Below are 16,851 nucleotides of genomic sequence, written 5' to 3'. Positions count from 1 at the left end.
GTTCTTGTTGATGGTTGGCTTAGATTAATGCTGCTGAATAAGAAGTTGACTGTTACAAGCTCCTTGTAAGAAGGACGAAAACCCTTCTTAAGGTCAGCTAACTGCACATAATCCTCCACAAGAGAGTGCATCGCTTTCCTCAGAGGAAGGTAACTCAGGCCATCTGTAGAAAGCAGTTTTTTTTAATGCAGATGCGTACTGAATGTAGGAACAACAATGGCAGTGGTGGGATTTGAACCCACGCCTCCATAGAGACTGGAGCCTAAATCCAGCGCCTTCGACCACTCGGCCACACTACCACGTATCCTATCGAATCAGAACATTGTCACATCCGATATCAGACAATCAGTAGAATTTGAACCTGGAAAAATTTACTCATAAAGCAGAGTCTTCCAGGACGACAATATGGATTCTGGAAATTGTTAGCGAAGTAAAACTTGTGTTTTTGCATGCTCATTAAAACCTTCATAAGGTTTCATGGTGTACATCAGGCGCTTTGAACCAAGATTGGGACAACCAAGCACCATTTTAGGATGATATTTTCTGTCCATCGACCTTTGGGTTATGGTGACAGATCTCTACCACTGCTCAACTCTGCTGCCCTGTGGTTTCATGATGGTTTGCCGAGATAAAGGCTGTTGAAGACCAGGAAGACTTGAGCGTAGAGCCAATGCCATCAACCACTTGGTCATGCTATCAAGTTTCTTGCAAAATCAGTGCTTTGTGACATCCAACGTCAAATGAGGGCTGAAAACAATAATATCTCGTCAGAAGTAGGGATGTATATCGTTGTGATTTTATTGATACTGATACCGATACCAATACTCCTTATTGATACCAATTTTTATCGATACTTTTATTGATACAATGTAATTTAGAGTAAACAACAATGATAAAATGTTAAAAGATTCAAGTTTTTTTTAATTCCCAAAAGGAGGATCAGAACACACAACAGAAGCTATTCTTACAATTAAATGGTTCTCAGAACAGAAGATCACAGAAAAAAACACACGAACATAACAGTGCAGTGAAGGCACTTCTCTTGCAGCCCTAACAGTTTTTGTTAAGAAAAAGCAACATGTTTACTTTCTCAGGCTGCAGCCGAGACCTCTCTGGACAGAGTGTGTCTCCTGTGGTCGAGAACATTCGTTCAGATGGAGTAGAAGAGGCCTGGACGCACAGGTAGATGAATGATAGCTGTGAGAATAAAGGAAGTGTGTCTGTCTTACTACACCACCATTGGACAGGGTCTTGTTCAGTGGGGATAGGGGGAAGTCCTCTGTAAACTGCAAGTTCTTTTTTCAGTCTTTCTTGAATAGTTGGTGCACTTCGCTGCTGAATGAGCTGCCTTTGCAGTTGTCTATCTTCCTCTGCGAAGAGTTCTCCCAGTGCAGATGCTGGTTTTGAATGCTGAAATATAAAATAACAAACAATAAGTTAAGTTCATCGCTTTTTGCAGCAACACAGCATAGGATCACACAAACATGTCAAACTTACATCCTCTTCGTCATCATCCCCTTCTTCATCCCTCTGGAACTCAGCTTCATTTATTGGCACCTCCTCATCATCTGACAACTGAGAGAGGGATATTAGATTGCCTAATAAAAGTGGTATATACTTTTTCATGCATATATTCACAAAGTTAAATTGTAATGACTTTTAACTAACTTCTCTTACTGCTACCTCCATCAGCCGGTCAAAGACTTCTTCTTTGTTGGTTTTCTCCTTGAACCTAGGGTCCATGGTGGTGGCCTCTTCCAAGAACAGCATCAGATCATCATCCTATTCACAAATAAAACAAACAATAGTTTCACATAGTTCCCACAGTTTGTCCTTGCAAAAGTAAATATAATAGAGAAACAAAATGCTGTTGCAAAGGAGCATCAAAGAAGTGCAAAGTATGTACATTTTGTATAAGAGAATTGGAAGTGTCATACATATAGAGTATGAATATGGATGCATATCTTGTCTATATGGTGAACAGCCAGCTAGGTATGAATTGGGATGATAATATAAGTTTTGTTGTGGTTTTGCACCTGATAACGTTGGGACAAGTTACCCCACACTTTCTCCTTGATGGTGGCCACAAACGCAGAGTCATTCTGTGCAATTCTGAAGTGGCTCTCAAGTTTTGTTATTATGGGAAGAATCTGGCTGCAGGTGGCCTGTTTGTCACTTGATACAGCCAGGGTGGACATGTACATTATTCTCATCACGCTGACAAACTCCTTGGCTTTTTTGTAGTCATCTTCTGTGAACCTTTCAAGTCTGGGATTAAATTATTTTAATATTTATTTATTCTACAATCATGCAGTTGCATTTGCTTTATCATTACATGAATTTTTATCATTCTGATAGGAACTCACTTTTTAAAATCACTCAATAATCATTATTGTTACTTAATCTACATCTAATACTAGTTATTTATTAAAATACTTAAATAATTTAAAATACTAGTCCAGTGTTATTTTGAATATCAATCAAACAGCATACTAGATTACCTCTCTCTCTTCATCAGTTTTTGGGCCCGTGGGTCCAAGAGGGCAGCTTGTATGGCTGGGTACACCTCAATAAATCTTTCAACCATGAGATACAGCGAGTTCCAGCAGGTCCTCACATCCAGGACAACAGTAGGACAGTCATGCCTGAAACATATGGAAAGACCCATTGAAATCAATTTGGATAAGCAATTCTGCTGTGGCTCCTGTCTGAGTGAATATATTGAAACAATGAGGCCTATTTTCTTACCCAGAAGTCTCTGCTTCTCTGCAACCAGGTTCTTCACAATGGAAGATCTCTTGATGCACACAACACAGTCCCGGAAGTTGACTGTTACAAGCTCCTTGTAAGAAGGATGAAAAACCCTTCTTAAGGTCAGCTAACTGCACATAATCCTCCACAAGTGAGTGCATTGCTTTCCTCAGAGGAAGGTAACTCATGCCATCTGTAGAAAGTAGTTTTTCTAGTGCAGAAAAGTACAGAACATAGGAACAACAATGGCAGTGGTGGGATTTGAACCCACGCCTCCATAGAGACTGGAGCCTAAATCCAGCGCCTTCGACCACTCGGCCACACTACCACGTATCCTATCGAATCAGAACATTGTCACATCCGATATCAGACAATCACACGATCAATAGTTAGAATTTGATCCTGGAAAACTTTGCTCATGAAGCAGAGTCTTCCAGGAAGACAGTGTATGGATTCTGGAAATTGTTAGCGAAACAGAAGTTGTGTCTTTGCATGCTCAAATGACTTAAAAGTAAAGATGTTTAAATAATTTGGCCTAGTATCTTCTGAACACTCTCGTATCCATCCTCTTGGAGAATGCTAACAAATGACTAAATTAATCTGCATCAGTTATTGATTATCAGCCAAATTATTATCTTTAATATCGATATCAGCTCAGAATATCAAAATTAGTGCATCCCTATTTATAATTTGAGAAATATGAAAGAATGAAGAAAAATGAATCTGGGAATTTCATCCAGGCACTAATAGTTGTGTAGCTGCTGCTCAGTCTTTCTCCAAAATCTGCCTAAACTTGACAGAAGCAACCCAATATTTTTTTTCTTATTATTTTTTTTATTTTCTTTTTTTTTGTTTTAGCAGAAAGTTTATTTAAATTACAAAACAATCTCAAGTGAACTACAAAACCAGATCCACTTTTAACACAAGGGCCCCAGAACATTGTACTGACCAGGCTCTAAATCAGTGCTGTGACTCATGAAAAGGCATGCATGACCATCTGTAAATATTGGCACTTCTCTGTTCACTTTTTAGTGTCTCTGGTCTCACTGGAATTCAGCCTCTGTATGATTTTCTTGTTTGGCCAGTTGGGAAATCTCTCCCTCTCTGAAATCTTTTCCAAACATTTTCTCTGAAAACAATCATGCATTAGCAAGTGACAACACCAAAATAAACCAAAGCCAGATTGTCACAGCAACACTGATTCAATCAGCACCAGCTCTTGCATGAGCCAAAGCAGACAAAGGGATGCTATTTAATACCACTCAACTAAGTTTACTTCTTTTTCTGTGCTTAAATTCTGTGAAAACAACATACAAACTGTATCTTTTTAAGATGTATATTTTTGCTAATTTAGTCCAGGTCAGTGACAAAAGGCATTTGTAAATATACGTTCCACTTCAATCCCATTACACTCATTAAACTCACTGTAATCAAAGAAAATCCAATTAAATCATGTTATCATATTTGCTTTCATATGTTGTCAGTAAATTAAAAGGTGGTTTTCCCTTATGTTTTAACTGTTTTATATAAATGAATTGGCCTTATCTTGCTTTCCTAAGCATGGGCCAGCAGGTGACAGTGGAGACAAAATTCTGTTTACAGGAAGCCCTGTCCAGCAGAACAGACAAGAGATGACTGTCTGCTTGGAGTATGACAGGACAGGGAAGAGGCGTCAGCTACCACCATAACACTAATACTGTAGTGTTTCTCAACCCTCATCCCCTGCACTGCATGTTTTAGAGGTTTTCATACTTTAACACTCCTGACTCAAATTAATGCCTAATTAGCAGGCTTGCAGGGAACTTGATGAGCAATTCAATTAATCTTAATCAGGTGTGCTGGAGTTGGAAACCTTGAAAACATGCAAGGAAGAGGTCCTCAAGGAGGAGGATTAAGAAACATTAGTCTAGTGCTACAGGCTTAGAAAGAGAAAAGAAAACACAATGTCATGCATTTATACACGGAGAGAAAGAGGTGATCATTGCATCATGAGATGTCTCCAGCAGCGAAGGCCTGGCTGAGGTTAACTCAAGCTAGTCCTACCTAAAATGTAAACTTTATTAAAAAGTAAAGTATTAAACCCTATCTTACAGACAGACCTGATATCTGCCTCCTGAACCAAAACTGGGAGTTGGTTCCATATATGTATTCCTACCTAGCTTCTCCATTTCTCAATATATTCTCAATATAATTTATTTCCCTGCTCTGCTTTTCTCCTTAAGAACTCCTCATTAACGTGAGATGGTTTCCTAAATCCTCTGTGATACAGGGGGAATATATTTTCTTCTTTTAACTTATCCTTATGGATGAGCTGGACTGAGTGTTTGAACAGTTGGATGGAGGTATTGGGTGAATCAGAGGAGGTCATGAAGGTTTGTGTCTAATGTGGAAAAAACATGGGCAAAGGAATTGTGAAAAGACGAATGGTGAAAATAAAGAATGAAGACAAGCGGCTGCTCTCACTAAAAACAGCATTATCACTACATCACTTCTGAACATTGCTTTTGAGACTTTGCCTGAAGAGTTTGTCTTAAAAATTCTCAAATTTTGTTCTGCTTCACTTGATCAGAGTCGGCCTTTCCAGAGCTAATGTTCACATATTGTTCTTTGACCTGATGGAGGTTTAGAGCTACACCTGCATCCTTCCAAAGACATATTCATCATGTAAATTTTTGTTTTTTTGGAGGCAAGCTTCAAACTTTATTTTAATTATGTACCATCTTCATTTATTCTTCTCCAGTACCACATATTATACTGATAATTACACATCATTACAAAACTAATTTTACTAGGACTCCAAAAATGTTCAAATAGACCTTGTGATTGCAGAAATACATGAATTTCACTAGGAATTAAATTTTATAGCATGAGCAGGAAAACACAGAACATACTACATACCATGCTGATCCATACCAAGCTACCTCTTTAGAAATCACCTTGTTAGTACAAATGTATATGTAATTCCTGTATAACTGGGATATCTTTGGGACATTTTGTGGATTCAATACAAAAAGGGACAGACTGCTTGTAACATAGGATTTGTAGATAACGTGGTATTTGCTAAGTGAGTAGGCCTACACGGTGGTGTGGTGGTTAGCATCTTACCTCACATCAAGAAGTTCCCGTTTTTTGTTTTTTTATGAGCTTACAGGTTTTAGAGAAACATATGTCCTGTGTAGATGACTCTGTTCAGGCATTTCACCACATGAGAATATCATGGCATGCAAAGTACAACAAGACTTGGAACTTGAGCTCCTAAAATCCTATCTCAAACAAGACTTGGACAAATGTTTTCTCCCAGAGGTCCAACCACTGTTTCCCCAGTTGGTCGGCTGGTGTAATCAGAACACCTGCCCCCTCACCATCCTAACAACAGAGTGTCTACTGCGGACACCTGCGGGTTTCTGGGAACCACAGTCTCTCGGGATCTGAACTGGACTTCTCACATAGATCCTGTCAGGACTTACTTTCTACGAAAGCTCAGGAAGTTCAACCTGCCACAGGAGCTGCTGATCACCGTTTACACCACCATCATCCAGTCTGTCTGCACTTCCATCACTGTCTGGTTTGGATCAGCCACCAAACTGGACAGGCACCGACTGCAAAAGATAACCTGGTCTGCAGAGAAGATAATTGAGGTTGACCTACACGCCATCTTGGAATTGTATGTGTCCAAGGTTAGGAGGCAGGCAGATGAAATCTCTGTACACAAACCTTCTAAACTCCTCCTGTCTGGTAGGCGCTACAAAGCACTGTACGCCAAAAGCACCAGACACAGAGACAGTTTCTTTCTCCAGACCATTACCCGGATGTGCATCACCTGGAAGAATAACCCACGCTAATGAACATATGTAGGTGCACATACCTGCACATACCTTACCTACCTTACCCTGTACATACTATGTTAATGTTTATATTCTTCTATCTTTACTGCTTCTCTTTTCGACTTCTTATTTTTATTTGCTTTTATTTTTAATTATTCTTACTATTTATGCTGAAAGTACAATGAGAGCAAAATTCACAGAGAATCAAATTCCTTGTTTGTGTTTACAGACTTGGTGAAAAAAATTATTCTAATTATTCTAATTCTTTTCTGATTCCCACACATTTAAAGAAGAGAGGGTGTATGAGTGAGGAGTGGATGAATAACGGATCCAGTGTAAGCACCTTGAGTGTCATCAGCAGTATAAAGCACAATATAAAGCTAATCCATCATCATCATCATCATCATCATTATTAATATTATTATTATTATTATTATTATTATTATTATTATTATTATTATTATTATTAAACAACCAGAAAAGAGAAGGTTTAATAAAGTGAGAGAAGTTTTCTTTGTAGCATTGACAAAAGGAAGAAAGAAGAAAAAGCATATAAGAGAGCAAGGCAGTGGTAAGTAGTGCAGATAATCCAGAAACTATTTTAGCCCAGAGACGCTCAGTCTGTCCTCCTGATGACTACCTGGGTGTTACCAGGCTGAACATTAAAACAGATAACTTGGACAAAACTCTTTCTTCATTTATCTAATGAACGCTGTGTCCAGTCAAACTAAGAATGCAAAGTTATAGAAATTAGAAACCTGGATAATGAAGCAGTGAAGGTGCATGGATGGAAGTTATTGTGCATATAGTGAATATTTCTCTCTCCTCACCATCTAGAAGCTGTGAGATTCTCATCCTGCTTTCTGTCTGTTCACCTGATGCTGATATTCATCACATATTGTTCCTTCTGTGTTTAGAAGGAAGCAGCTTCACAGCTTTAAACTCATCCTGCTGACTTTTTACCTTTTAGTTAGTAAAACCTGAACATTTCATCCTTCTTTCTCATGAAAATATAATTTTATTACATTAATATTCAAGATGAGTTTTTTATGTAGCAGTGCTTTAAAGGAAAATCACATTTTGTGCGTAAAAATTTGATTAATTGTGATCCATCGTGATTAAAACTTTTAATTATTAGTACTAGAAATTATATAATTTATTTAATTTTGGTTTATGAGATTTGCAAATGGATCCCGATTTGATTTATATTTAACACATTTTTCAATGTTTTCAAAAAGTGAATTGCAAAAAACTTTCAAAGAGTAAATTTTAAATTATCATCTGGCACACGATAATTTTTATATGTCTGAAACTTAAAGGAATCGATCTATCCTGCATTATTTATCCTTCCATCACTGGAATTGTCCCTGATAAGAGAGGAAATTTAGCTGTGGCTGCCATTCGATGAGCCAAACTTCGTATGTAACAATGCTGCAGTTTTAGATTAGTAATTATAGCCACTAAATACGGCAGTAACTCTAAAAATTAAATAAAAAGATTTTTCACTTTACTTGAAGACACATGTGACATTTTATTTGCTGGTCTTGTGTGTAAGTCTGCTCCCCTTCAAACAAAGCTTCCCCTTGTAGGTAATAGTCACAGATCCCTTTTATTTAACTTTATTTTATTTAAAACATGTTCTCACACACAGGCAGCTCGTTCCCACCACCATCATTAGAGATCCTTATAGTGCAGAAAGCGGCATCACCATTTCACTCAGTCATACACATCACACACACGTTGTAGGAGGAACAAACAATCAATACAACACAGCTTTGGACAAGCAGATCCATGAATCAACATCTAACCTTCACCAGTTCTGCATCCACAAGTACAGCCTATGTTTTTGCTGCAGGCATTTGATCGGTTTGGGAGATGCACTGAGAGAAAAACGCAGCAGAAACCAGAACATGCAAGAGGAGAGGTCTCAGTGGAATCACTGGGAGTGAAGGTTTACAACAAACCGAAGGAGAAATTGGAATGTTGCTGATGAAGTTATGTAGAAGAACATCAATCCATCACATATAGTTAAGTGCTGTATCTTACTTCTTATGCCCCCCTGAACTGAGGCCCATTTTAAACAGCTTTGCCTAGCAAAGTAAATTCTGTGTGGTTCCTTTTACTGTGTGAATTTCAGTTGCTATAATAAGTAATTACAGTAAATAAATTATTTAGAAAATTAGTTTTTTATAGATAGATAGACAGATAGATAGATAGATAGATAGATCTATTTTCTTGAGGAGGGGAGTGTAGTTAAGGTTAAACAGCTCAGACACAGCCTGGGGGAAATACTAATACTATACTATACTATACTATACTATACTATACTGTACTATACTATACTGTACTATACTATACTGTACTATACTATACTAATGTTTCTTCTTTTATTATATTTTTGGCTCCAAACTAAAAGAAAATTAAAGAAAACATTTATAGCCCACAAAAGTAAAAATATTTCAAATCAAATCAAAGCCTGATAACTACCTAAAACACCAGTCAGACACCTGCAGCTGATCCAGAACTCTGCTGCTCCAGTCCCCACTAAGACCAAGAAAGAGGACCACATCAGTCCAGCTCTGAGGTCTTTACACTGGCTGCCGGTCCGTCAGAGGATGGAATTTAAAGTTCTGCTGCTGGTCTAGAAAGCTCTGAATGGTTTAGGACCAACATACAGCAGAGACCTCTTGACCCAGTATGAACCTACCAGGGTTCTGGTAGGTTCATACTGGGTTCATTTCAGATAAGCTGAAACAGTTTCTTTAAATCCAGGTTAAATTTAGAGTCCAGATCTGCATCGGTTTCTTTTGAGCTGGAATCTTTAAATTTGATCATGATTTTAAACAGTCTTTCCCACTCTGGACCTTCATTACTTGCATTTTATCTGTTTTATTTTAGTTTTGTCTTTCAGTTCTTATTTAATTAATTTTATTGCTTTTAACCTTGTTTTTATGCACTTGTGTTACTTTCTGCATCCTGCTGTAATGTTTCATGTAAAGCACGTTGAATTGCCTTGTACATGAAATGTGCTATACAAATAAATTTCCCTCTGCCTTTATTTAAAATGAGACAGTGCATGTTAATTGATTTGAGGTTCACAATGTAAATATGCCACATTTAGCTCTTCAGGCTAATTTTCATCTGTAGTCCCATTTTCATTAAATGGAACATTAGAGTTGAGAGAAAACAGTTTCATTCAGCTGTGGACTATTTGTTTTATGATTTGAATTACAATAAAGCTCACTTTGACTTTAACTTTTACAGCTACTGTCAAGCAGGAATGTTCAATTAATCTAAAAGACAGCAAAGATTTAAGCCAGAAACCCCTGTGGTGGGTGTTGTGGAGTACTTTCTGACTCTGGATGTCATGGTGGGGTTTATTTTGTGGAAGCAGGTGTTGTGGAGAAATAGTCTGTTGTGGCATTTTGTAGTTTACTGTCCTTAATAACGTTCTATAGTTTTGTGAAGCCATCATCTGGTTGATAACTTCTCCTCTCTCGGTGCTGTACGGTGGTTTCCTCTTTAGTGTCCTCGGTGTCTTCATAGCCGTTTCTGTAATATGATGACTTCATCATATGAAGATCTTCTTCTCTGGATCATACTATTTCATAGTAAATTACTTTAGGCTTATGCTGTGACAAAAATACTTTCAGGTAAAAGAAGAGCTCCGGACATCAGCTTTATGTAAAAATGATGGTTTATTACAAAAAGTGACATCATAAACAGATATGCATCTCTGTGAGGTTTCTGAAGCCAATCGTAGAAAAACCCCTGACTAGATGTGTAAGTCTCTCTTTTATAGTTTTCAAACAAAGAACAATCCTCAGTCCTGAATCGGCCAATCATAGATCAGATACAAGTTTACATATAGGATGTTCGTGTGTTCTTCCCCGAATTTCATGTTTATATCCTGTGCTGGGAACGTTTCTAAGTTGCAGAGTACAGTCCTTTAAGACAGACCTTATAAGGAAACAATCTACTGTAAGTGTGTCTTACACAATGCTGTTTAGATACTCCTAGAGGCCCATAAGCCTGTCCATGCTTGGATCCTAAAGCAAAGAGCAGTCTGCTCACAGCTGCAATGAAGTATAGTCCTAATCTATGTATTTTAAGTAACTCTAATTATGAAATGTTGAGAATAAGATACTTCATGGGAAACAACAACACAAATTTAAATCAAAATTAAAACACCTTGAAAGAAAAGTGCAATGATTCAGTCTCACCTGTATCTGAGCAACATGCACTGAGATCAAACTATGCTATCAAAATTAAATCTGCCATATTTAATCAAAAGATACCATGCATGTGTGCTCTGGGTAAACATTTTAAACTCTCTTATTCAAATTCATTAGGTGGAAATTAAAAGCAAAAGCTGCTAGTAAATGATTAACCTTAAAATTATTTAATAGGGATGGTGGAGTCAAGAGGATACCAGGTAGAGCTCAGGACGAGGCATGGACTCATTTCTAAATAAAAAATAATAATAATAATTTAATCACTGATGTACTGTTAGTGATGCTAGCAGCCCTGTCAGACAGACTTGTTTTCAACCCAGATAGACAGTTGTAGTCCTCAAAAACCTAACAATGCACAGCCTTTGGAGCTGATGCAATCAGTTAGCTAAAAGCTCATTAGTTAGCAGTTAGCTCAAGTCATGATGGGCCGATTCCAGCTGGCAATAACCAATTTCATGAGAGGAGACAAAATACTGGGACAGGACTTTGTTTCACTCCTTCGAAAAGCAAATATTCCCCCTTGGTTTTTGAAAGTAGTGCAGAGCTATGGCACCAACAAAAGAACCAAAGTAAGTACGTAAGTAAATGTTTACTTATATAGCACCTTTCAAGATAAAATCACAAAGTGCTTAACAATAAGACAAAACACTAAATAACAGTAATACAGAGAGAATGAAAACAAATAAAACTAAGTAAAAGCAAGTTTAAAAAGATGTGTTTTTAGCTGCTTTTTAAAAGAGATCATGGAGTCCACAGATCTCAGGCTTAGAGGAAGGAGTTCCAGAGGACAGGAGCCACTGCTGCAAAGGCTCTGTCCCCCTTAGTTTTCAGCCGTGTTGGTTTAACAACCAGCAGATCTTGATGACTCGATCTCAGGGACCTGCTGGGCACGTAGAGCTGTAGGAGATCCCTGATGAATTCAGGTGCTTGGTCATGTAGGGCTTGATAGGTAAAAACCAGAATTTTAAAATGCACCCTGTAATAAATGGGCAGCCAGTGCAGCTGGATTAGTAGAGGAGTGACACGGGTGAAAGAACCAAGAGCAGCGCTCCTTTAAGATATATGTTCCTGATACTGCCACGGAGTGGAAGCAAAATTCTGAAAGTGTGTCTGCAAGAGCTGTGTAACCAACCTTTATTTTGAGTGAATAACAAAATTTAAATGGAGCTTACCATATCATTTTAGTCCATCACATCCGTCAGAGCTGGAGTGAAAGTACAACATCTGCTAAGGTCGTCCGGAGGGCTTCTCACCACGGCACTGGATTGGCTGCATCAAATTAACAACGAAGGCAACTTAACGCAACAACATCTCTGCCACTTCATTCCATCTAGACATGCTGCTAACATCGAAATCAACAAAGCAGGTGGTCATCGCAGAGCTTACTGTGCCTAGGAAGACCGGATTGACAAGGCCAACAAACGCAAGAGGGCAAAATATGCCTAGCTGGTGATTAGTAGAAGTTGGGTGCCAGGGTTTTGCTGGCCAGTTGACTCACCAAACCCTCAAACTCCTTGGAGTTTGGGGTCATTTATGCAAAAAAACCACCAAAAAACACCTTAGAGGCTGCTTTAATAGAATCAAAATGGCTGATGATCAGAAGTGGGGGAGCTGTGGAGTAGTGGGTCACTTAGACACAATTCAGGGGCTGATCACCCCTGGCTGGGTTCCCCAGGCAAGGGTGTGTGATGATCAAAGACCCAAAACACTCTATGACCCCAAGTTCATAACTGAGGATGAGTCGAAATAGCACCAGTAGGTGCATTCTAGTACCGAACTACCCAATCCAAAGTCCAAATCCAAGTTGTGTCCAAATCCAACCTGTTATGAGGCACATACTTATACACACACACATATACTGCTTGTTCAGCAGCCTGATGCACTGGTTTAAACACAACCCATAAAGCTGACTTTTGGATGTGTAAGATTTACCAAAATGATAATTCCTCATCTCACAGCTGCCTAAGGAAAGATCCTGTAAAGAGTATCCATTTCACAGCTTTACGTAATCAGATGGTCTCTTTACTTATGAAACCAATAGCTTTCATGGGTACAATCACATTGAATTAGGGGCAAGCACAGATGTTCCTCATCTCTCCTTCAGTTTACACTGTTGTAGCTACACGTTGTCCCCTTCACTGCGCAATGGTGCACACACTCTCATAAGCATGTTCATAAGTATTGGTCTTAGAAAAGCACATGGCGTGAACTCATTGACTTAGTAAAAAAAGTTCTTTAAGACATTATAATCATTTTGGCTTTTGCAATGTCCCAAACAGATTTTTTTCCCAAACTTTATGCTTGACTTGTTTCACATAAAAACTAGCTTCCACTTCCATTGCATATCGGCGTGGCTGCACAGCATTATCTCCACCAAAGCACAAAATGGCACTCAAGTGTTAGAGTCCCTGCTGAAAACATGAGCAGACACCTGTTCAACTCCATAAAACCAACTCCCTGTGAAAACCCAGCTGCTTTACCTTTGAGCTCCAATTAGTTCTTTACAGATTTAATGGCTAATCTGTCTGGCTCTGTTTCCTCCTTCTCTCTCTGGGACATATTCATATTTTTATGTATTAATCAAGCACAGATTTCACGGCTAATGAACTTTCTTTTATTTTTGCTTATCTCCCGTTTCCTCTCTGTTTGCTCCCAGCCTGGGGTAATTCAGGATCACACTGTGGTCTTACAGGATCAGAATCTGTTCCTGTGTGTGCCTGAAAGGTTTAAAACTATGTAAACTATTTCCCCAGTAATAACCCATTTGACAGTATTATGGGATTTGGTACAGTGGTCATTATGTCAGGACGATTTTGCCACTATGATCCTAGGCTTTAATTCTATGCTCTATGCTTTCGGAGGCAGTGATATAGCATAGAACAGCCTTGAATGCAAAATACGTAGCCACATAGCAAACATCACATTTATGCAGCAAATTAATGTAGAAGATAGTTTCCAGAGGTGTGAAGCAGAATGTTGTACCAGCCTGAGTCTATTGTCCATTTAACAAGCAGAAACATCATATTATATGTGAAACAACTTTACAACAAATTCCTGATTTTTTTTTTTTTTTTTTTTTGCATGTTTAAATATGTCAGTTGAAACCAATTTAAATATTAGTCAAAGACAACACAAGTAAACACAAAATGCACTTTTTAAAAGAAGGTTTTTATTATTAAGGGAGAAAAAATTCCAAACCTACGTGGCTCTGTGTGAAAAACTGCCCCCTAAGCCCAGTGACTGGTTGGGCCTCCCTCAGCAGAAGCAACTGCAAACGTTTGCGATAACTTGTCGCGAGCTGTGGAGGAGTTTTGGCCCACTCATCTTCTGAGAATTGTTGTAATTCAGCCACATTGGATGGTTTTCAAGCATGAACTGCATTTATAAAGTCAGGCCAAAGCATCTCAGTAGGACTCAGGTCAGGACTTTGACTTGATGACTCAGTTCTTCATTTTGTGACGGAGTGGCTCAGTGGGTAGTGCGGTTGTCTTGTAGCCTGAGGGTTGCTGGTTCGATCCTCCGCCTGTCAAGCTCATGTCGAGGTGTCCTTGAGCAAGACACTGAACCCTGAATTGCTCCTGATGGGTCGTGGTCGAGCGCCTTGCATGGCAGCTTCCGCCATCAGTGTGTGAATGTGATGTTTAATGTTAAGTATCATCCCAGGTACATTAAAACACTATATAAATATGGACCATTTACCATTTTGTTTATCTTCAACCATTCAGAGGTGGACTTCCTGGTGTGTTTTCGATCACTGTAGTGCTGCAGAACCCAAGTTCATTTCAGCTTGAGGTCACGAACTCATCAAGATGTTTTCTGGTAAATTTGAGACGAGCCTAAATGTGTTTTGCTCGGCAGCGGTTCTTCTGTTGGAACTCCATGGAGACCATTGTTACCCAGTCTCTTTCTCATGGTGGAGCCATGAACACTGACCTTACCTGAGGTTGTGAGGCCTGCAGGTCTTTGTGACCTCTTGGATGAGTCGCTGTGCTTTTGGGGTAATTTTGGTCGGCCGGCCACTCCTGGGAAGGTTCACCACTGCTCCATGTTTTCGCCATAATGGCTCTCACTGTGGTTCGCTGGAGTCCCAAAGCTTTAGAAACAGCTTTATAACCTTTTCCAGACTGATAGATCTCAATTACTTTCTTCCTCATTTGTTCCTGAATGTCTTTGGATCTCAGCGTGATGTTTAGCTTTTGAGGATCTTTTGGTCTGCTTCACTTTGCCAGGCAGGTCATTTTAAAGGGATTTCTGGAATGAGAGCAGGTGTGGCAGTAATCAGTTCTGAGTGTTGCTACAGAAATTGAACTCAGGTATAATAAACCACTCTTAATTTAAACCTAACGGGGGCAATCGCTGTTTTACACAGGGCCATGTATGTTTGGATTGTTTTTTTTTCCCCCTTAATGTAAGGGCTGGGATATATTTGTGCATGCAAATGCATGTAAACTTAGCATTATGCAGCTAAATGCTTGATACTGGAGGTCCCCACTAGGGGCAGTACACAGACATGGACTCTGAAATAGAGAAAAGGCCAGTTTCCCAGTCACATTGTATTTCCAGTGCATTTTTTGGCCAGTCTCTGCATCAACCCCCCAAAATGCTTCTAATCTGTTGCTCTTCATTAAGGCACAAGTGTTTGTGACTATGCAAAATGGAGAAAATATAAAGAAGGTCCAAGAGATTCTCTTCAAAACTATCCACCATTGTGTTTTCCTCTGATTTTGTGTTCATACTTGTGTTCACATGAGCACCGATAGTGTTCAAGTCAATACCACAACTCAAGTATGCAACATATTAACTTGCGAGCGGTCTACATTCGGAACGCGTGGCAGACATAATAACTAGGCGTTACTAACTCTAAGTATATCTCAGCCCTAAATCAGATAAATAGTATCAGACCCAGTTTTTTAGTGAAATAAAAAAGTTTAAGCAGCCCTTGAGGTGGGCGGTGAGGCCTTTGGGAGGGAACACTGCCATAAGAAGCATTATAGGGAAAAAATATAAACTTTTTGGGACCTTCTGAGAACTTTTCTCTCGTTGAGTTCCTAAAAACATTGATCGCTCTTGGTTCCAGATGTAAATTCAGCAAAATCTGCACCAAAGTGGGTCTGATTGTAACATCCTGCTAGTATGGCTTAAAATAGTGTTTGCGCTCCAAGTATAGGCTCTATTTACTGATACACTTACTTCAGAAGGGGATATTTGACATTTCACTCAGTATTATTCAAGGTGAACCACGTCTCCTCTTTATTACTCTGCTGAGTGACAGTGTCTATTGTTATGTGCATGCTGGTTAAGGGTGCACTCTATACATTTCACGGCCATCTCAGTTTTATAATTGAATTCCAACCTCCCGACCATTTGACATTACCTCAGAGTGTCTCTTCATTCTTTGTAAGCTGGATGTAATAAGCTGGTGCCTTTCAGTATTTCTGTTTCTGAGAGGAATACAACTTTCAGAGGATGGAGAAATGAAGCCATTCATGGAACATTAAACCAAATCCATGTCTGACATACTGTCCATATCTTCCTAAGCATAGCAATTTAGACATTCGCCTGAGAAACCTGGCAGAGTAATACGGCTGCTGCCCCTTTCCAGTGATCCCCGACAGCACTGATATTCAACTAGCTGTCATGTCTTATATAGTGAAGCAGCATATGTGAAAGTCAGCACACTGTGGAACCATTTTGATTTATAGACTTTCAGTTTATATGCTAAACTGACAGAGCAATGTATGTGAATGGATGGAAAATAAAAGGCAAAATTAGTTCATGTATTGAAGTCATGTCATGTAAATACGTTTGTGAAAAGGACAAAAATGGATTTGAACAGTACTGTAAATAAAATATTAAACTAAGCCATATAATCTAAACATTAAGAGCTAAAGGTCCTACATAGTTCAATTAAAAAATATTCAGTTAACCTCAATCTTAAAGTCTTGGAGTTTCAACTTGAGAATCCAGCAACAACAGAAGATATCTGATCCTTTAAAATACATATGGGATATGAATGAGCATATAAATATATATATATATTT

The 16,851-nt window shown here is 38.8% G+C and overlaps 2 non-coding genes across 2 annotated transcripts; both read right to left on the bottom strand.

Annotated features, from left to right (window-relative positions):
- Positions 1–217: 217 nt before the first annotated feature.
- trnal-uag lies at positions 218–299 on the bottom strand. Its single transcript has one exon. It is a non-coding gene; the product is annotated as a tRNA-Leu (tRNA).
- Positions 300–2,997: 2,698 nt separating this feature from the next.
- trnal-uag lies at positions 2,998–3,079 on the bottom strand. The gene has a single exon. It is a non-coding gene; the product is annotated as a tRNA-Leu (tRNA).
- Positions 3,080–16,851: the final 13,772 nt, after the last annotated feature.

The sequence above is a fragment of the Melanotaenia boesemani genome, chromosome 7, assembly GCF_017639745.1.
Source record: "Melanotaenia boesemani isolate fMelBoe1 chromosome 7, fMelBoe1.pri, whole genome shotgun sequence".
Taxonomy (NCBI): Eukaryota; Metazoa; Chordata; class Actinopteri; order Atheriniformes; family Melanotaeniidae; genus Melanotaenia; species Melanotaenia boesemani.
This window is presented reverse-complemented; position numbering and strand designations above follow the sequence as displayed.